Source organism: Dermacentor silvarum, chromosome 5 (genome assembly GCF_013339745.2).
Source record: "Dermacentor silvarum isolate Dsil-2018 chromosome 5, BIME_Dsil_1.4, whole genome shotgun sequence".
Lineage (NCBI taxonomy): Eukaryota > Metazoa > Arthropoda > Arachnida > Ixodida > Ixodidae > Dermacentor > Dermacentor silvarum.
In genome coordinates this window covers 32,574,661-32,596,871 of record NC_051158.1, presented here as the reverse complement: position 1 = coordinate 32,596,871, position 22,211 = coordinate 32,574,661, and the positions used below count along the sequence as shown (strand labels likewise).

General features: G+C 47.2%; 1 protein-coding gene across 1 annotated transcript in view; it reads right to left on the bottom strand.

Annotated features, from left to right (window-relative positions):
* Positions 1 to 22,211, bottom strand: part of LOC119454050 (uncharacterized) — an 87,671-nt gene that overhangs the window by 3,856 nt on the left and 61,604 nt on the right. The gene's annotated exons all lie outside the window — the stretch shown is intronic.

The window sequence follows — 22,211 nt, the reverse complement described above, 5'->3', positions numbered from 1 at the left end:
TTCAGTTATAATCATCTTGTCCCCACAATTCTTTTACATCATTTCTTCTTTCTTTTACATCTCCTGTATATTAACTCCCGCGCGTCAGCTATAAACGATAATCATTTCTAGCTCATGAATTTAACCGTCCTACAACGCTCTTCAATCCATCTATCAATCAGGCGATCTGATCGAGGCCTCATCGACTGACCTGCTGCTTCTTACAGTGCGAGCTCCGCACTTCTCAAGGACGAAACAAAAGCTTTGTTACCGACATATCACTGAGCTTCTCTATCTCCTAAGCCCCGTCTACTGTAAGATTGCTGGTCTAAAATCCCTGACACATTCAGAAGTTTAATATTTGTCTGCAATACGAGATCCCAGTCACGATAAGGCAATTACTTCAATTGAATTAGTACAAGCCAATCCAGTTCGTTCAACAAATAAAATTCTAAGTGGTCCAAAATTTTTTTTCGAGTTCCCCACAACGGCGTGCCTCATAATCAGATCGTGCTTTTGGCACGTAAAACCCCATAACTTATTTTTTATATATAGGATAGGTGAGCGAGTAGCGCTACCCGCGCGAACTAGCAATGACCATACTGTATTTCTCATAATGGTGATGATAGTACTTGCAAAGCCATCTCAAGGTGCTCTATTCACTACACCCCTACTACCACATGCCTCCGATATTTGTCTCCGAGGCACTGCCACTACACATACATACATGCATGCATGCATGCATGCATACATACATAGTTACATACATACATACATACATACATACATACATACATACATACATACATACATACATACATACATACATACATACATACATACATACATACATACATACATACATACATACATACATACATACATACATACATACATACATACATACACACAGGCATACATACATACATACATACATAGTTACATACATACATACATACATACATACATACATACATACATACATACATACATACACACATACATACATACATACATACATACATACATACATACATACATACATACATACATACATACATACATACATACATACATACATACATACATACATACATACATACATACATACATACATACATACATACATAACATACATACATACATGTAAAGATTTCACTAGGGTACTGTAGGTAGAACCCATTTATTACTACGTTCCTCCGTCTCCTCCTCGTCGTCTTCTCTTCTGCCTCCTAACTGCGCTGGCGATGTGGTTCGCCACACACTTCCAATCGGCTGTCTTAGTCCCCACGAGCATAATACGGCAGCACATTCCCAATTGAAGCCTTTTCAACTTTTTCACTGGGTCCTTGGTAGTATATTGTCTTCAGGAATCCTTGCTGTCTGGCTGTCTTGACGACATAGTAAGGTCCTGTAAAGGGCGTTTTCGAATCAAGTCCCTTTCGAACCAGAACCCACGAATCTGGTTCAATCTCCAGCATTTTTGTGCTGTGTCTGCGATCAAAATTCTTTTTCATTGTCACTCTATATCTTTGTCGCTGCTGAGAAGTCTTGGGATGTTCCTTCAGATCATAGAGTTTCATGTTTTTTATTTAGAAACTCTATGCTTCAGATCAATTAGTTTCACTAAGCCCAGTTCGTGATCAGCTGGCAGCCATGAGCTCGTGCCAAACGCCGCCAAATGTGGGCTGCATCCAAGGCCCGCTGTATATGATCTGTTGTGATGCGCTACGGCTCCTTCTAAGGCGCATTTCCAGCCGCCTTTGAATTCGGCGTATAATCGTATGTACATCTTCAAGTCCCTTATCATTCGCTCTGCAAGGGAATTCGCTTTCGGATGGTAAGGTGCTGGGAAACGAAAGGTGACATTTCTTTTCTCAGCCCAAAGTCGTAGTTTCTCGCTTCTAAAGGCTGGGCCATTGTCTGCGACGCCGACTCTGACGTTCTTGAAGACTTCTCGTTCCAGCAATGATATCACGCACTTTGCGTCCTCTTTTCCAGCTTTGGCGGCGAAAAAACGCGTGCACTCGTCTACGGCGACAAGGAATGCTTGCGTCTTTCTAACTCCCTCCCCCTTCTTTTTGATTTCAGCGAAATCAAGATGAACCGCTTCGAAGGGGATATCGGAATACTCTGGCAAGACCATCCTGTTGCCTCTTGGCTTGTACTTGGCTTTAACAAGCTGGCACTGGTGACAAGTCTTCACATAATTTGTGATGTCTTCTTTCATGTTTTTCCAAGTGACTCGCTGGGCTATTTTATGGTATGTCTTCCAACATCCATCGTGCCCTCCTGACTCTGGACTGGTGTGGTAAAGCTTCAAGACTGTCGGCACTTCGGTCTCCGGAACGTACAATTTTCCATTTCTTACTTCCATCTCCTGGGTGCCTTCCCAAAGCTGTAACAGGTTTACATTTCTAGTTGGGGTTTCGTGCGGCACGTGGATAGGGCATCGGCATCTTGGTGTTTCTGTCCCGGGCGATGTATGACGTCAAAGCTGAATTGTTGTACTTCGCTAACCCATCGAGCTATTCTGCCCTTCGGCTGCGATAGCTCTAACGGGTACGTCAACGCCTGGTTGTCTGTGAACAGCTTGAAGTGGTTTCCTTCCAGGTAGCTTCTGAAATATCGCAAGGCCATCACCACCGCCAGTGCTTCCTTCTCCGTAGTTGCATAATTTTCTTGTGTTTTCGTAAAAGTGCAAGAGTAGTAACCTACTGCCCTCAGTTCTCTTCCTTGGTGTTCTGTCGCATCACGCTGATAGAGTATGGCACCTGCTCCATAATAACATGCGTCGGTATATAGCTCAAAGGGCAACTTAAAGTCAGGAAGCATTAATACAGGGTTCGATGAAATGATGCGAACAAGCTCGGTGTAGCAATTCTCGCATTCTGCTGACCACATAAATGGCACACCCTTTTGGGTCAGTGCAGTGAGACATTTCGTCTTTCTGGCATAGTCTCTTATGAGTGCACGGAAATAGCCCGCCAGTCCCAGAAACACTCGGAGGGAATGAACATCATACGGTTTCACCATCTTCTTGATGCGTTGCACACTCTCTTCCTTGGTGCTTTTCATTTTACCGTCAAACATCCTACCGAGGAAAGCCACCTTATTGTAAAAAAAAACTCATTTTTCTTCATGTTAATTTTAAGTCTTGCGGTGCTTAGAGCCTGAAGTACTTTACACAAATGTTCCTCATGGTTTTCCCTTGTCCTGGAGTCGACGATGATATCATCCACATACACATTGCCAAATTTTCCAATGAATTTGCTCAGTGTCTCGTTCATCATCTTTTAGAACCACGAACCAGAATTCTTCCAGCCAAATGGTAACCGATTATACTCGTAGATGTCGAATGGTGTGACAAAGGCCGTAAATTTCTTAGTTTCTCCTTTTAATGGCACTTGCCAGTACCCCTTGCATAAGTCTATACGTGAAAATCATGCGGATCCTCCAGTCTCGTCAATGATATTGCCACCAGGTCACGAGCTGCGGCGAGCGCGAGCCAGTATTCAGGCAAGGAGAGAAGAAGAGGTTTTTCGTTTTTGGGGGAAGCCGAAGAAGATCGGTGCTCGGGGGATGCAAAGCTCGCTGCATACTTGCCAATAGAACAGCCGGCCCAGTGCCTCTGCCTCAACGACGTTCCTGCGTTTGATCCCTGTAATAGCATCTCCTGCTTTGGGGGCTTGGGTCAAGTATCGGGTGGTATTTTCTTTGTTCACCTTGATCTTACGTTACTCTTTTTATTTCCGTTTGAAGAATTCTTATGTGTTTTTGAGTTACTCAGCCTTGCTTCATGTCTGTCTCATCACCTGGCCTCGGGGCTTCCCCGTGGTCAGCCTCGGTGGCTCCCCAGGAGCTACCGCTTGAGTTTTTTCTCCGCAGTGGAACCGGCAACGTTCCCGTGGCCATGGTGCCTACCGACGGGGGTATAATTAACATGAAAAACCCGAAGACGATTCAGGTGGAGTTGCAGAAGGCGTCAACTCACTACCGACAGATCACTGAGGTCCGCCAGTTCGGCAAGGGAGGTATTTTATGTTGCTCGCCAGACCACAACTGTGCCAAGGAACTGCTCAATTGCCCAACATTCGCTTCACATCCGGTGAGATGTTTCGTCCCACCACATCTTGCATGCTCTAGAGGCATTGTACGAGGTGTAGACGTCAGTTTAACCCCTGAAGAGATTTTAGAGATGTTTTCGGTGGCTGGTGTCATCTCCGTTTACCGGTGTAGCCGAGTGATTGATAATAAGAAGACTCCAACTGAGTCAGTGATAATCACATGTGCTGGTACATTGCGACCGACAGAAATCAAGGTCTGGCCCCTTATATATAAGGTTGAAGCTCTAGCTCCACGCATTCTACAATGCGCCAACTGTTGGCGATTCGGTCACAACGTGAGGGGCTGCAGATCTGCGCCACGTTGCCGTAATTGCGGTGACAACCACAATTTCACTGATTGTTCATCCGAAGAAGAGAAATGCTGTCTCTGTAGTGGTGGTCACCACACTAACTACTCGAACTGTCCTGCGAGAACACAGGAACTTCAAATCCTGGAAGTAATTGAAAGGAGACGTTGCTCACGCCGTGATGCTGTTGCTGAGGTCCAGGGAAGATCTAAGGGATATGCAGGAGTGACAGCCCGTCAACAAATGGTTGCAGACTCGACCCTTTCCGATGCTATTGCGATAGCTGTCGAAAAAGCGCTGTCAAAAGCTATGGAACGACTAACATCAAACCTATCGGAGACTCTAGCTCATGTGATGACATCACAAATGATTCAGCTTTTCAGTTCTGTAACGAGCCCTAACACTATCTCGCAGATTCCTACAAATCCCATTACATCGAACGCTGGGCAACTAATAGATCCCTCGCCAGTCATTGCAGAAAGCACTAAAAATGCAAGACCATCAACTTCCACTCAGCAGACCGACAACGGATGCTTCTCTGGATCAGTGTCGGAAAACAACCAGGACGTAGAAATGGATCTTCCGACGCTTAAACGCACAAGATCACCTAATGATAATTCATCCACCTCTGTCCCGCACTCCAAAACCAAAAAAATTGTTAAAGATAACATTTCTAAATCCGATGCTAACCCCAATTCTTCAAGTTCTATCCTTAAATCAAAACCCGCAAAACACGGTAAAGACAGTCTTTCGAAGAAAGATTTTTTAAAAGACAGTATATTAGAGCAAGTGATTTCTACAGTAGGCATTAATTTATCATAGGTGTTTTAAAGGTATTACAGTGGAACTGCCGTTCCATTATTTCTGCAGCCACAGATTTAGTATATTTTTGTTCTCAATTTTCTCCCGACATTATTCTTTTGCAGGAGACTTGGCTATCACATGGCCAAGATTTCCACATAAGAAACTACCGTTTATTTCGATTGGACCGTCCATCCAGAGGTGGAGGACTCGCTTTCCTGATAACAAATAAAATATGTCACAAAGCAACAATATCATATCAGTATATGTCTACGGAGTGCGAGATACTAGCAATAGATGTAACTATTCCTGGTTGTTCTCCGTTTTCTTTAGTTAATACATATTTTCCTGCAGGTGTTCAAGATATTCGATACCTTAATAACGTTGTCAAATCTTGTAGGAAAGAAATTGTGATAGCGGGAGACTTTAATTCACACCATGTGGCTTGGGGTTTCCGAACAGACTCATGTGGAAAAAGATTATCGGACTGGGCAATTACTCAAAATTTTTGTTGCTTAAACACGAAAACAGTTACGTTTATTCAAGGCCGTTATAAATCAGCATTGGATCTAACATTTGCCAGCGCGGGGATGTGCGTGACTTCCTGGTCTACAGTCGACTCTGCCTCAAACAGTGACCATCTACCCATTAGATTTGATATTCTGTGCCCTCTTACTTCTTTAGAGTCTCCGGCGCGAATTTTTGTCAATTACCAGAAATTTCAGAGTGTATTAAAAGCGACCCTCAACTCCCAGATAACGGTGCCGGATGACATCAAAGCCATGAGTCTTTGCGCGGTATTAAAAAGTTCATATAAAAGATCTCAGTTCAATATTAACAAAGATAAACGTACTCACTCTCCTTGGTGGAATTCGGAGTGCACGCGGGATTATAGAAGACGAAAAGCCGCTTGGAAAAAACTACTTTACAATCAGTCTCCGAGTAACTGGAGTGATTATAAGTTTGCAGCTGCCACATTCAAAAGAACTGTATCGAATGCCAAAGACGAATATGATAAAAAACATCATGAATTCCTCTCTAAGCCTAACAACAAAAAAGCACTGTTCAGATTCCTTCGGTATAGAAAGTTCATACCGACATCAGCGAATACTACATCGATAATTCTTTCACCACGCGAGACATCTGCTTCATTAGAATTCATAGGAAAGGGATTAGCTCAACGCTTAACATCACGTTTGCCGAATCGACAATTAAGACCTCCCATCGCGGATGACTTTGTGAAGTCACAGTGTCGGAGCTTTCCAATATCGTTAGATCTTTGCCTGCCTCAGCACCAGGTCCTGATGGCATTTCCAATGCCATGTTAAAAATTTTGTTTGCAATGTCTCCTGAGGAACTTCTAAACACCGTGAATTATTCTCTAAAAAATGCTTGGATTCCTCAAGAATGGAGGACAGCCAAAATAATTCCGCTACTTAAAAAACAAGGAGCTGGCTACAATCTTGACAATATTCGACCTATTTCTCTTACCTCAAATATGGTAAAGCTTATTGAAAGAGTTCTATATGATCGCATGATCGATCATATATCTAAAAATTCGTTACTGAGCCCAAGTCAAATAGGTTTCCGGCCTGGTCTCTCTATTTGGTGTGCGCATGTAGACTTGGAAAGCCGTATCCAACTTGCTAGAAATAGAAAAGAATTGAGTGCTTTAGTGACTCTTGACGTGGCGAAAGCTTATGACAGTGTCGAGTACCCACTACTACTGGACAGATTACAGTCCTACAATTTTCCGAGATACATAACGACATGGATTTTTGCATTTTTAAGAAATAGAAAATTTTATTGTTTTCAAAACGGCGTTTCTTCAACAAAATTCGATCAGACAAGAGGGGTGCCCCAGGGGGCTGTTCTGTCTCCTGTCCTATTTAACCTTTTGATGAGTTCAGTTCCACTGAGCCGGGAAGTTCATATCTATGTCTATGCAGACGACATCGCATTTTTCGCGACAGCAAGAGACATCAATTCCCTTTACCTGTCCTTGCAAACATACCTCAGTATGCTAGAGACGTGGCTTCACACTCTTCACCTATCTCTAAACGTAAACAAAAGTGCAGTCCTTGTCTTTCCGCTTTCCGGGCCGATACATTTATCTTTAGTATATGATCAGAGAACAATTCCACAAGTAGAGTCGCTTAAGTACCTGGGTATCACATATGATGAAAAACTTAGCTGGCGTTCTCACATAGAAAATATTGCAACGAAAGGGACACGAGCTGTAGGTTTATTACGTAGAATCAGTAACCGGCGATCTGGTATGCGAAGTGACACATTAATTATGATCTACCGTATGTATGTACGACCGATTATAGAATTTGGATGTGTTTTGTTTTCCGGAGGTGCAAAATATAAAATAAGACCACTTGTTCTTTTAGAGAGAGAAGCTCTTCGAATATGTTTAGGCCTGCCTAAATTCGTTGCTAATAACGTGTTATACCAGGAAGCACGCTTACCTCCTCTTCACACGAGATTCTGTATGCTTACGGTTCAAACCTACTTAAGGGCTTATGAATCGCCTCTTAGACGTACAGAATATATATTTATTAGTGAACCAAATTCATTTTTTGAGATCACGTGGCCTCGGTTACATACCCCACAGGTTGTATTTGTGCAGGAACAATTAGCACCTTTAAATGTTCACATTAGGGAAATCATTCCGTTAGATAGCTCCACATTGTCCTTTAAAATAGAATTTGCGGATATTTTCCCCAATAACGCAAAATTGCTGCCACCAACATATTTGAATGCCCTTTTGCAAGATTATTTGGCCCATTTCCCAATAAATGTAATAGCGACGGATGCTTCCTCGTGTGAAGAGAAGGCAGGCGTGGGAATATACTCACCATCCCTCGATTGGTCTTTTTCACTTCGCCTGCCAGATTACACACCAGTTTTTCAGGCCGAACTTCTGGCAATAATTCTTGCATTGAGAAAGTTACCGCTATATGTTACAAAAGTTATTATTGTCACAGATTCACTTTCTGTATGCAGCGCGCTTAACGCATCTACAAATTTGACAGCTTTAAACACGTTTTATACATTAGCTCCTCCCCACTTAAAGTTAGTTCATTTAGTATGGGTACCAGGCCACCGAGACATCCAGCTTAATGAAATAGCTGATTCTTTAGCACGAGCTTCTTTAAAGGGTCCGGCGATATCTGTGCTGCCGGCAACTGCGTATATCACTGCAGCCAGATATAGGCAGTTTGCTTTGGCTGAAGACAAGAAAAGCCTCGCACTAGCAAAATCAACAGACTTTATACATCTAAATTATTCTTGGAATCGACAGTGGTGTCCCAACCGGCAATTCGAAGTAACATTTACAAGACTGCGTTGCCGTATTCCACAACTAAATTTTTACTTGCACAGATGTGGTCTGACGGCATCACCATTATGCTACCTCTGCAATGAACCAGAATCTATCGATCACTTTTTACTATCCTGTCGGCGGTTTTCTAATCATCGACAACGATGTTTAGAAATCCCACTTCGTAACCTAGGACTGCCGTTAAGCAGTTCAGTTTTACTCTCACTTGGAGCCACGGTGTTAGGACATGCCCACGGGAATGTTTGCCGAGCCATTTATAACTTTTTATGTGACACAAAAAGATTGCCTTATTAATATTTTCCCATTGTTACGTGATTGCTTTATTTATCTTTCAATAAATTATAGCTTTAGCAAATTCAAAAAGTAAAGTTATAAAACCACAATTATATTATTATTATTATTATTATTATTATTATTATTATTATTATTATTATTATTATTATTATTATTATTATTATTATTATTATTATTATTCAAAATCTACGTATTTCCCTTGCTGTATTTAATTTATTATTAAATTCATATTACTATTCCTATTCAGGCAAGGCTGACTAACTTAGTAAACACTACTTAATTCTTTTATTATTGCTTTATTTCTCATTTTCAATTAGTCATTTATTTTTATTCTTATACTTATGTATTTATAAATTAATTTATTTCAAATTTCTATCATAATACCACCCGGTTCGTGGCCTATCCCCCTCAGTGGGTTGTGCCAAGTATTGAGGCATCATCATCATCATCATCATCATCATCATCTTCCTGGCTAGTGCTCATCTCTGCCGGTGCAGTACTTCTTGCTCTGAAGGCCTTCTCCTGCACGTGACAAACTGGTGGAGGTGCTGGGTAGTCCCAGCAAATGTCCTACACGCCTCCTGGTAGCCCCGTGCCTACAGTGGCAACACCTGTCCACCGGGAGAGCCGAAGAGTCCGAGGATTGCCCCCTGAGCTTGGACATCTTCCCGAGACTACGTCAGCGACGCACCAAAGCGGTATGGAAGGCACTACTACTGCTGCTCACTATACGCTACGGAAAGTGCCAAAAGTCTTCCATGGTTCCATCCTTGAGGACGTCGAAGACTGGTTGGCTGAGTTCGAACGCGTCGCTGATTTCAATGGGTGGACCGATGCGAACAAGCTGAAGAATGTGTACTTTAGCCTGGAGGATGGCGCTCGCACCTGGTACGAGAACCGCGAACCCTTCTCGTCGTGGAGCGACTTTTGTCGTCATCTGCGGGCAAGTTACGCCAATGCTGATCGCTGTGAACGCGCCGAGCGGGCCATTCAGTCGCGCATCCAAATGCCCAACGAAAGTGTGATGATGTACGTTGAAGACAAGACGCGCCTCTTTCGTCGAGCTGACCCGGACATGGCAGAAGATAAGAAACTCCGCCACTTAATGCGAGGGGTTAAGGAGCAGCTTTTCGCTGGCCTTGTTCGGAGTCCCCCGACGACTGTGGCCGAGTTCTTAACGGAAGCTACGACAATGGAAAAAGTGCTTCAGCAGCGGTCAGCAGTGTACGACCGGCAAATCAGCGTCGCGTCATCGATTGATCAGATTGGAGCTGCCGGAGGTAGCATCAACATCGACTCCCTCTGCGACCTCATCCGATCAGTGGTACGCGACGAGCTGCAAAGAATCCACTTCCCGCCTCAACCTACTGCGGGATCCGTATCCAGCCTCATCAGGAACGAGGTGCAGCATGCTCTGCAAGTCCCGCTTGCCTGGGAGGTCACACCACCTGTGCCGACGGAGCTTCGGCGCGCATCATACGCGGAAGCTGCGAGCCGGTGTATTCCTGCTTTTCTGCGCTTCGTGCGCCCCACGCCTCACGATACACTTCCATCAGTGCAACCGATCCAGCACTTGGAGAACCGCCAACCGCTTCAAACAAAATCGGACGTCTGGCGCACACCGGACAGGCGACCGCTGTGCTATCACTGTGGCGAAGCCGGACATGTATACCGTGAATGCCCGTATCGCCGCCTCGGACTTCAGGGTTTTGCCGTCGACTCTCCAAGGCCAAGATTCGGCGAAAGACCAAGAGCCATTGAGGAATACCTGTCTCAACAGTGCATGCCACTGCCCTTGCGACGGCAGTCACGGTCACTGTCGCCGAGACGATTGTCCCCGAATTCCCGGAGCTCCCCAGTGGCGGCGCAGGGGCGTTCGCCAAGCCCTAGACGGGAAAACTAAAGACAGCGACCTTCGGGGGCGAGGCCGCTGATAATCGACGCGAGCAGAGCAAGGTCTCGCAGCGACGCGACCAGGTACCGGCAGTGATTCGACGACAACAACTGAACTCGGAAGCCGACTGTCTTTGGATATACCTGTGGTGCTCGACGGTCACCATGAAGTCAGTGCGTTATTGGACACAGGGACTGATTACTCGATCGTGAGCCGAAAACTAGCGACACACCTGAAGAAAGTAGTTACGCCTTGGTACGGAACACAAATTCGTACTGCCTGCGGACATGTAGTCATCCCACTTGGTATATACACACTCCGAGTTAGCATTCGTGGACGTACGTTTCTCTCCAGTTGTCTTGTACTTCGCGAATGTTCCCGAGACATCATCCTGGGAATCGACTTTCTACGGGAATATGGCGCTATCATCGACCTGCGGGAGCGCACCGTGACCTTCTCGACAGAGAGAGCAGCAGACAAAACCGACGACAGCCATCTCAGCACGTTTCGCGTTTATGCTGACAACGTCTCGTTACCCTCGCGTTCGAGTGTCCTCGTTGATGTCGTGTGTGACAAGTTACGTGACGGTGAGGCAGTCGCTGAAGGCAACATGTCGCTCTTGCTCACACTAGGTCTCTACGCCGCTCGCAGCCTCGTCACGCTTCGTGACGGACGTTCTACGCTGCTTGCGGCGAATTTTAGTAATGAGTACCGTCACCTTTTATTGCGATAGCAATTATAAGGACACTCAAAAGCAGATTTCTGCCGTCGGCGTCGCCGTCGCCGTAGCCGTCGCCGTCGCCGTCGCCGTGAGGTTCCGTATGACGTCAATGGAGATGAAATCGTCGCCGTGCGCCGAACGCTGTATGTGCGAGTGAAAGGGCGCGAGGGACGCGCGCTTTCACGGGGAGTGAACGCACGGCGGAGAACAAACGCGCGTTCTGCGCCGTGCTCGCTTAAGGGCTGCAGAAGTAAGCGTCTCTTTCCTCCTTTACAATCACCATATATGTAGAGCAAACGCGCCTTCTTCCGACGCGCGAGAGGCCGAGGGGGAGGGGCAGGGGGGGAGGGAAGGGAGGCGACGTTTAGCTGCGGCACCAAGTGCCTATTTATATCAGAGGCTCCGGCAACAGTCACCAACGCCGCACGCATTTTGAGCGAACGCGGGCAAAACGCCGAAGGCGTCGACAATAGTTCTGCGTGTTGCCGGTGCTGCTGCATGTCCATGTTTATACAGCTGATAAAGCTAATATCATTACTCCGTATACCTCTCTACAAATTTGCTATCGCAATTGATGCTTCGCCTTTCAGGTGAAACTGCGACAACTTTTTTCGTCGCACTGCCATCGCTCTCGCCTACCCCATAACGGAGATTGCTGAATGTTTTACGTCTGCATCACTGGACAATGCTCTCAAATCGACACCAGGGGCTGCGACGGCATCACTAGGCAAAGTAGACATTAATTCGACTCTACCAGAGGAACAACAAATAGCGCTGCATGAATTGCTGCTTCAATTCCAAGAATGTTTCCCCTCGTCCTCTAAGGTGCGTCAGACGCCCATCACGAAACACCGAATCATTACGTATACCGACGTCTCGCCCATATAAAACAACAGCCTTACCGAGTTTCGGCCAAAGAACGGGACGCGATACATACGCAAGTCGAAGAGATGCTTCAGGACGATGTTATACAGCCTTCCAAAAGTACCTGGTCATCGCCGGTCGTCCTCGTGAAGAAGAAGGACGGAACGCTACGTTTCTGCGTTGACTACAGGCGGCTAAACAACGTGACTAAAAAAGACGTCTATCCACTGCCCCGCATCGATGATTCACTCGACAGACTGCGACGCGCCAAGTATTTTTCACCTATAGATTTGAAAAGCGGATATTGGCAGATTGAAGTTGATGAACGAGATCGCGAGAAAACTGCCTTTGTTACACCGGATGGCCTGTATGAATTCAAAGTGCTCATTTCGGCTTGTGTTCTGCACCTGCGACATTCCAAAGAATGATGGACACTGTTCTCACCGGTTTGAAGTGGCATACTTGCCTCGTTTATCTTGGTGACGTCGTCGTATTTTCGGCGACCTTTGAGGAACACCTGAATCGTCTGAAGACAGTGCTGGACGCTCTCCGCGCCGCTAACCTCACACTGAATCCAGAGAAATGCCACTTCGGTTATAAAGAACTTAAGTTTCTCGGCCATGTTGTGAGCGCGGATGGCGTTCGGCCTGACCCTGACAAGACCACCGCCGTAGCCTCATTTCCTGTTCCCCGTGACAAGAAAGCGGTCCGTCGCTTTCTGGGGCTCTGCGCATACTATCGCCGCTTCATCGCCAATTTTTCTAGGATTGCCGAACCTCTGACTCGCCTCACACGAGAAGATGTACCATTTGTGTGGAATGAAGAGCAAGACGCGGCTTTCACCGAGCTGCGGGAGCGTTTGCAGACACCACCAGTTCTTGCTCACTTTGACGAGGACGCTGATACTGAAGTCCATACCGACGCCAGCAACGTGGGTCTTGGCGCCATCCTGGTCCAACCCCAAGAGGGCACAGAGCGCGTGATAGCTTACGCCAGCCGTACTCTTTCACGCGCAGAAGCAAACTATTCCACCTCAGAGAAAGAGTGCCTTGCAGTACGTGGTATGGGCGACCATGAAGTTTCGGCCTTACCTCTACGGTCGCCCCTTCAAAGTAGTGACCGACCACCGTTCATTGTGCTGGTTGACCAATATACGAGACCCCGCTGGGCGACTCGCACGATGGAGCCTTCGTCTGCAAGAATTCGATCTGACCATCGTATACAGATCAGGCCGCAAGCACGAAGATGCGGATTCGTTGTCGCGTGCACCCACCGATGTTTGTGATCCGGCCGCTGAGGATGACAGCGGATTCCTTGGGGCCCTCACTGCAACGGACTTGATCGCCCGACAGCGCGAGGATGCCGATATCCGCGCAATAATCGAAAATCTCGAAGGACGCAACTCTCCCATACCTCGACGCCTTTCTCGCAGTCTCTCGTCCTTCTGCCTTCGAACTGGTGTCCTGTATAAGAAAAACTCGAACAGCAACGGCAAACCCTACCTTCTCGTCATACCTGCTGACATGCGCGACGACATTCTTCTTGCCTGCCATGACGAGCCCACATCTGGTCACTTAGGCTCCTCATGAACTCTCGCCAGAGTTCGACAGGCGTACTACGGGCCCAAACTTTCTACATATGTAAAGCGCTGCGTCAAGAGTTGTCGTGAATGTCAACGCCGCAAATCCCCGCCACTGAAGCCCGCGGGGCTGCTGCAACCGATCGCACCACCCAGGGCACCATTCGATCAAATAGGAATGGATTTACTCGGGCCTTTTCCACTATCATCAGTCGGGAACAAGTGGATCGTAGTCGCCACAGACTACTTAACCAGATACGCCGAGACAAGGGCTCTACAACGCGCTACGGCTGCCGATGTTGCCCAGTTCTTTATAGACCAGATCATTCTTCGACATGGAGCCCCGTCGTACGTGATCACTGACAGAGGCACCGCTTTCACAGCCAAGCTGATTGAGGACGTATTCAATCTAAGCTACACGAGCCATCGCAAGACCACTGCATATCATCCGCAGACCAACGGGTTGACGGAACGATTGAACAAAACCATCGCCGACATGTTATCCATGTACGCCGATGTACAACACAAGAAGATGGGATCAGGTTCTACCGTACGTAACATTTGCGTACAACTCTGCCATCCAGGAGACAACGCGATTCACGCCGTTTCGTCTTGTCTATGGACGTGAGGTTCAGACCATGCTGGAGGCGATGCTTCCACACGATTACGACGCGCTGCTCACCCCTGACGCTGAGCAATTTACGCAGTACGCCGAAGAAGCTCGCCAATTGGCACGCCTACACATCACGCAACAGCAGAGTGTAGATGCACGTCGCTACAATCTTCGCCATCGCTAAGTGGAATACCACCAGGGCGATCAAGTTTGGGTGTGGACGCCGGTGCGCCGCCAGGGGTTGTCAGAGAAACTGCTCAGTCGCTACTTTCGACCCTACAAAGTGCTGCGTCGCGTTAGTGACGTGAACTACGAGGTTCTCCCGGATAGTGCCATATCGTCCCAGCGTCGAAGGCACCACTCGGAGATTGTGCACGTTGTACGACTCAAACCTTATTTCGCGCGATAGTGCGACAGCTTCTCAACTTTATGCCTTACTTAATTTTTCTCTCCCTCAGCCCCCCCACTTGTACATACTTTATGTTCGTTCCCTCTTTTTTCTGTCCCTCTACCTACGTCGACTAGCGCTAGCATCGGCACGATGCCCGTTTTTTTTTTTTTTTTTTTTTTTTTTCACAGGGGGAAAATGCCACCAGGTCACGAGCTGCGGCGAGCGCGAGCCAGTATTCGGGCAAGGAGAGAAGAAGAAGTTTTTCGTTTTTTGGGGTCAGCCATCTTCCTGGTTAGTGCTCGTCTCTGCCGGTGCAGTACTTCTTGCTCTGAAGGCCTTCTCCTGCACGTGACAATCTCATCTATCCTAGGCATCGGGTATGGAAAAAGATCCGTCTGCTTGTTTATCATTCGGTAATCAGTGCACCGTCGGAATGATCCATCTTCCTTCGGTATAATGGTAATAGGGGAAGCAAAAGATGATGTCGATGTTCTAATGATCCCTGCCTCTAACATGCCTTGAAGTTCTTGCTTTAACCACACTTTCTTTTCATGGCTGAGGCTATACGGTTTTTTTCTGACGACTGTGCTGTCGCGCAACAAGAACGGCACCTCAATCGCTGTTGTATCTTCGGGATATGGCCCAATGCATATTAGCTCGGGGAACTTCAACGGCACGTCTTCCGCGCATGATAGCTTCCGTCCGTCGGGTGTTTCAGTCCAAGACGTATCTTGCTCAGGTTGTCCAATGGTCACCTTGTCATTCCGCAATATGTTAATCTTCCTGCTCCTCATATCGGGCCGCGATAAAAGAAAGTCGAAGTCCACCATTGACACGACGAGCGCTTCCACCTTGAACTTCTGCCCTTGGAACTCAAGAGCTGTTTTTGTCCATTTATGATATTCCCGAGATGATCCATCGTAGCTATACACACGAATAGGCTTCCCGGAAATGATGATGGTGGAATCCACTATATTTTCATTAATTAGGCTTACGGAAGCACCAGTGTCAATCAATGCTGACATGTTTCTGCCGTTTATAAGCATTGACACTATTAAAACGCCTGATTTAACAAGGAACACTGTTTCTTCAGCGTAATGGTGAGGTTCGGTGGTGCCTTGACTTTAGGAGGTATGACTGGTGAAGGGGTACCGAGCCTCATGTGTAGTTATCGCTTGATCTCGAGTTGTGACCCTTGTCTTATTTGATGGCACATTAAAATCTGCGGTCATAACGTACGCCAGTGACTCAAGCAATTGGTCCATTGTGCTTGGCGACCTAGCTAGAACTTGTTTCTGGCACTCTCTTGTCATGCCGTGTATAATGAGGGCGATAACAGACGATTCTGGAAGTTTCGGCTCGGCTGTACAAATTAAATGCCACTTTTCCAACACATATTCTCTGCTGTTAACTGCCTTCTGTCTGTAGAATATGGCGTTATTCCAAAGTTCCACGGGGTTCTTTTTAAATGCTCGAGAGAAACTCTCTTTCCACTCATCCCACGATTCGCTCAACTGTGAAGTGAACCGAAGATCGTGCCATTTCCGCGCGTTGCCACACAGAAATACCCGCATGTTCTGTATGCGATCCTCGTCAGTCAACCATTAGTTCCGGGAGCAAGCGTACTCATAAAAATGAAGCCAGGTATGTACACCGGACGAATTTCCATCAAATATGTCTGGTTTCAAGGAAATCTGTTCACTGTTGCTTCTAGATCTTGATAGCGCAACAAGAAGATCTACCAGCTGCTGCTGTTGCCTCATCTGGCATTTCTGAAGGTCAAGTAGTGCGTTCGTATAACAACAGTTATATCATTGTCCAGCGGCACTACAGCTGGCTCGGTTTCACGAGCTGAGATGGGTCCTTTAAAACAAGCTTCGGACTCGTCTTGTTCATTGCAGGCAGGAACGATACCTTTAGTGACGGGGTCGTCAGCCGTAAACCCGGAGGCACTTGGAACGCTCCGCAGAACATCAGGCGTGGTGATGTCCTCCAGTGGCCGGACATGTTGTTCGTCACTTCCTCTGTAGCCCTCGATGGTGGTTCGTCCCTCGTTGAACACGACGTTCATCTGCTTCTTCACAGGCTCCTGCTTTCGACTGCGCCAATGTAAAGATTTCACTAGGGTACTGTAGGTGGAACCCATTTATTACTACGTTCTTCCGTCTCCTCCTCGTCGTCTTCTCCCTCCTAACTGCGCTGGCGATGTGGTTCGCCACAATACATACATACATACATACATACATACATACATACATACATACATACATACATACATACATACATACATACATACATACATACATACATACATACATACATACATACATACATACATACATACATACATACATACATACATACATACATACATACATACATACATACATACATACATACATACATACATACATACATACATACATACATACATACATACATACATACATACATACATACATACATACATACATACATACATACATACATACATACATACATACATCATCGCGAACGTGGCGTACTTGCTAAGGGGAAAGCGTCATCATCATCAGCACATTAATTATGTACATTGCAGGACGAATCTAGCGATCTCCAATTACGTCTGTCTTGCGCTAGCTGATTCCGACTTGCGCCTGCAAATTTCCTAATTTGATCATCCCACCTAGTTTTCTGCCGTCCTCGACTGCGCTTCCCTTCCTTCGGCACCCATCCTGTAACTCTAATGGTACACCGGTTATCTACCCTACGCATTTCATGGCTTGCCCAGCTCCATCTTTTTTTTTTTTCTCATATTGTCCGTTATAGTATATCGGCTATCCCCATTCGCTCTCTGATCCACGCCGCTCTCTTACTGTCACTTAAAGGGCCCCTCACCGGGTCTGGCAATTTTTAGCTGACAAGCGCAGTGCATACAATGCGCGCTAACGATCGTGTTTGCTAAGTATTACATCGCTACGCGCCGCGGAAAAAGATGAAATTTCAAACCAAACGCCGTTCGGCCCTCCTCCTGGCGGGCGCCGCGCTCCAAGGGTTGACGTATATGCGCAAGTGCGCCTACGTACATGTCTGTGCTGTGACGTCGCTCATAGTGACACGTGACTTCGAGAATTATTCAAAGCAACTTCTACTTCTATTTGGGTAATCTGTTGCTTCAATAGACGAATTAAAGTTTAGAGAAATAATAAAACGCATAAACCGAATGTCTGCGCGTTCTTTGTTTTACTTCGCACCGCAGCAAGAGAGATCCACTTCTGTTGTGGCGGCTTGTTCCCACGTGGCGCAGTCGCGCGCGCAGTCAACGAAACTATGTCATTTTCTACCGTGTTCGAGCGCGCGATCGTTCGTGTAGCACTGACTTATAACACTACTCAGGTCTTCTCGTGCACAGCGCTCGAAATCGTGCGCTACGCGGAACGAGGCAAACGCAACAGTCTCGCGCGAGAGACCGACAGCGGAAGTGCGCCGCGCAGCAGAAAAGTGAGGGGGGGGGGGGGGGGGGGGGAAATGTCACAGTTTCGCCCTAAGGGCGAAGCAATGAATGCGATAGCAACACAGCAATGTCATACGAAGTAAGGTGAGCGGCCTTGGTAGCAATATGAATTGTAGTAAACATGAGCTGATTAAGTAAGCAGGTGTGCTGCGGCGTAAGTAGACCGACATGAAGAGAGACTCGATGACCACGAGAAGGCGCGTGTGAAACGGTGGTGTTGATGAGAAGCGCTTCCCGTGGGCATCACGTGCGAAGGGACACACCTGTAGTGCTGCACTGCCGATCTGGGCAGCATTGCATGTGTAGCGTGCGTTGGAAAATGTGGCCCGACTATTACTAACTGAATGAACAAGCGTGGTGTGAGCGCGCACAAACAAACATGAATAGATCGCACTGAATGACTGCAGCCAACGACTGTCAAAACGCTGGCAGCGAGCGCATACGCCGCGCAGCGGGCGAAGGTACGTGCGGTCTATCACTGCAACGGAAACTGAGCGGCGAATGCACAGCGCATAAAGGTCAGAGCCGTGTGGAGATAAGAGACGGTGCGGTCGAACGAACGACGAGCGCGGTTGTTGGCAGCGTAGAAGTGCGCCCCCCCCCCCCCGCTCCCTCCGGCGCTGACTTCCCGCTTCCTTGCTTGCGCGTGGGAGAGATAAGAGACTGTGCGGACGAGCGACGAGCGCGGTTGTTGGCAGAGAAGTGCCCCCCCCCCCCCCCTGCTCCCTCCGGCGCTGGCTTTTCGCTTCCTTGCTTGCGCGTGGGAGATTGAGTGCGTTCGCTCTCCGTGATAGCGCGCGTCCCCGCACGCTTCCGCTGGGGCATACGGCGCGCGGCGAAGATTTTATCTATACGGAACCTCACGGCGACGGCGACGGCGACACCGACGGCAGAAATCCGGTTGAAGTGTCCATATAATTGCTATCGCAATAAAAAAGAAAAAGGCGGGGCCCGTATGCGTCACGTGATCCTCCAGCTCCGGTATGGGAGAACGCAGGGAAGGAATTTCGCTTGCGGAGGCTAGACGGGGACAAGTGGAGAGAATGTCTATGTTGGCGGTGAAGCTCGCCTCCTGAAACCATGAGTGCGCGCGGCACAGAAATATTTCTATCGCGGCTATTAATGAACAAATTTTTAAAATTCTTGAGGCAGAACGCTCCCTATAGGGCACGCAACAACTTACAGCGTACAACCGAAATTTTCTATATCATAAGAAGCCAACAAACAAAGACACGTCGTTTTCCCAAGAAAGTGGATGGGAACACGGAGCTCAAATGGTAAGAGCATCGCACGTGTAATGCGAAGACGTGGGTTCGTGCCCCACCTGCAGCCAGTTTTTATTGCGATAGCAATTATATGGACACTCCAAAGCAGAATTCTGCCGTCGGCGTCGCCGTCGCCGTCGCCGTGAGGTTCCGTATGACGTCAGTGGAGATGAAATCGTCGCCGCGCGCCGAACGCTGTATGTGCGAGTGAAAGGGCGCGAGGGACGCGCGCTTTCACGGGGAGTGAACGCACGGCGAAGAAAAAACGCGCGTTCTGCGCCGTGCTCCCTTAAGGGCTGCATAAGTCTCTTTCCTCCTTTACAATCACCATATGTGTAGAACAAACGCGCCTTCTTCCGACGCGCGAAAGGCCGTGGCGGGGAGGGGGGGGGAGGGAAGGGAGGCGACGTTTAGCTGCGGCATCAAGTGCGTATTTATATCAGAGGCTCCGGCAACAGTCACCAACGCCGTACGCATTTTGTGCGAACGCGGGCAAAACGCCGACGGCGTCGACAACAGTTCTGCGTGTTGACGGTGCTGCTGCATGTCCAAGGGTATACCCGTGATAAAGCTACTATCATTACTCCGTATAGCTCTCTACAAATTTGCTATCGCAATTGATGCTTCGCCTTTCAGGTGAAACTGCGACAACTTTTTTCATCTACTTTCATTTTCATTATTTATCATTTTCGTTAATTCAATCAATAAGCACATGTGATTTCCCCTATGCTGTCCTTGGTGTCTTTGTTTCTTAGCTTCTTATGATATGACTAATAAAGATATGGCCCTCGGTTTCCTTTCTTCTGGAAATTTTCTACGTGGCTTGGTGAGGGGCCCTATAACACTACGCCTAACATTTTTTCGTTCCATCGCTGTCTGTGCGTTCTTTAACTTGTTCTCGAGCTTCTATGTTAACATCCAGGTTTCTGCCCCATATGTTAATTATCACCGATAGAATGCAATGATTGCACACTTTTCTTTTCAACGACAGTGGTAAGCTCCCAGTCGGCATTTTGCAATGCCTGCCGTATGCACTCCCACCCACTTTTATTCTTGTGTATATTTCTTTCTCAGGATCAGGGTCCTCTGTGAATTATTGACCAGCCCCTCCCCCGAAATTTTTTCGTGCTGGCCGACAAAACCAACCACCGACGCCGGGAATCATTCTGGATTTTGTCTACAATTTCTTTTTCACGCTAGAAAAGACATTTCGGCGCGAAATTTGCGAACTCGCGCTGGATTTCGTGACAACGCCCTCGCACCTGGAGTCACATAATAACGCAAGGAGCCCCATCCGAGCACAAACTTTCAAGGGCTTTTCGATAGCGAGCGGGCGCGTTGCGGCATCTCTCAGCGGCCACGGAATCTACGGAGCGCATGGATTTCAATTACGAAACTTTATGGGTATAAAGTTCTCATAAACTTTTGATGCTAAAGGTACACTGACATTTCCAAAGGCGTGCTTTAAAAGATGTTCAATCCCTCGTGTCCAATCCCTCGTGTCAAGCCCTCGTGTCCAAGCCGTTCCAGAAATGGAAGCACGCGCTCGCAATCTTCCACACACATGAAAATACTAAATATCACCGTGAAAGTCAGCTGGCAGCTGATAATTTTCTCCAAACATTTTCAGGAAGCGGGCCCAATGTGATCGATCAGCTGGACCAGGGCAGGCAAAGTAAAATATGAGAAAACAGAAGAAAGTACACTGTCTATTATTGAGGTTTTTTTTTTTTTTTTTTTTTTGCTCGCGGCAAGGTCTGGCTCTCCGTGGCCACAGGGACAGTGGCCCTATGAATTTAAGCATAGCCCCCGCTGAAAATACAGGTATTTTCAGAGCGCTTCTTCGCATGCCAGCGGATTGTAGAGATACATATCTGAAGAACCATTTGGAAAGGTGCCCCAGTAATGCCTCGTATTTAAGCCCAGATGCACAAAACCAAACTATAGAAATTTGTGGGGAAATTATCAAAGAATGCCTATATGCAAAAGCAGGCTCCTTCTCCATACTTTCTGGCCAAACGACGGACATCACTGGAATCGAACAGCCTACTGTTTGTGCAAGGTACCTAAACAAGTATGCCAACGACATCGAGGGAGTGTTTTAGGTTTTAGCACCGAAATAGATGCCCATCTCTCATTGCGACTGCAGGTTCTATGTAAATGTTTAAATACTGCTGCAGATTCTAGTCACCCTTCCAGTGACCACTGCCAGTGCAGAGAGAATATTTTTTAACAAGAGTTTACTAAAAAATGTCGCAGTTTCGCTCGAAAGGCGAAGCATCAATTGCAATAGCAAATTAGTAGAGAGCTATTCGGAGTAGGGATAGTAGTTTTATCGGCTGCATAAACTTGGACACATTCGCTTACTAACTGTATTAACAAGCATGGTGTCACCGCGCACAAGCAAACATGAATAGATCACACTCAATGGCCGCTGACGACTGTCAAACCGCTGGCAGCAAGCGCAGCGGCCGCAGCGAGCGAAGGTTCGTGCGGTCTATCGCTTCAACGGAAACTGAGCGGCGAATGCACAGCGCATACAAAGGTCAGAGCC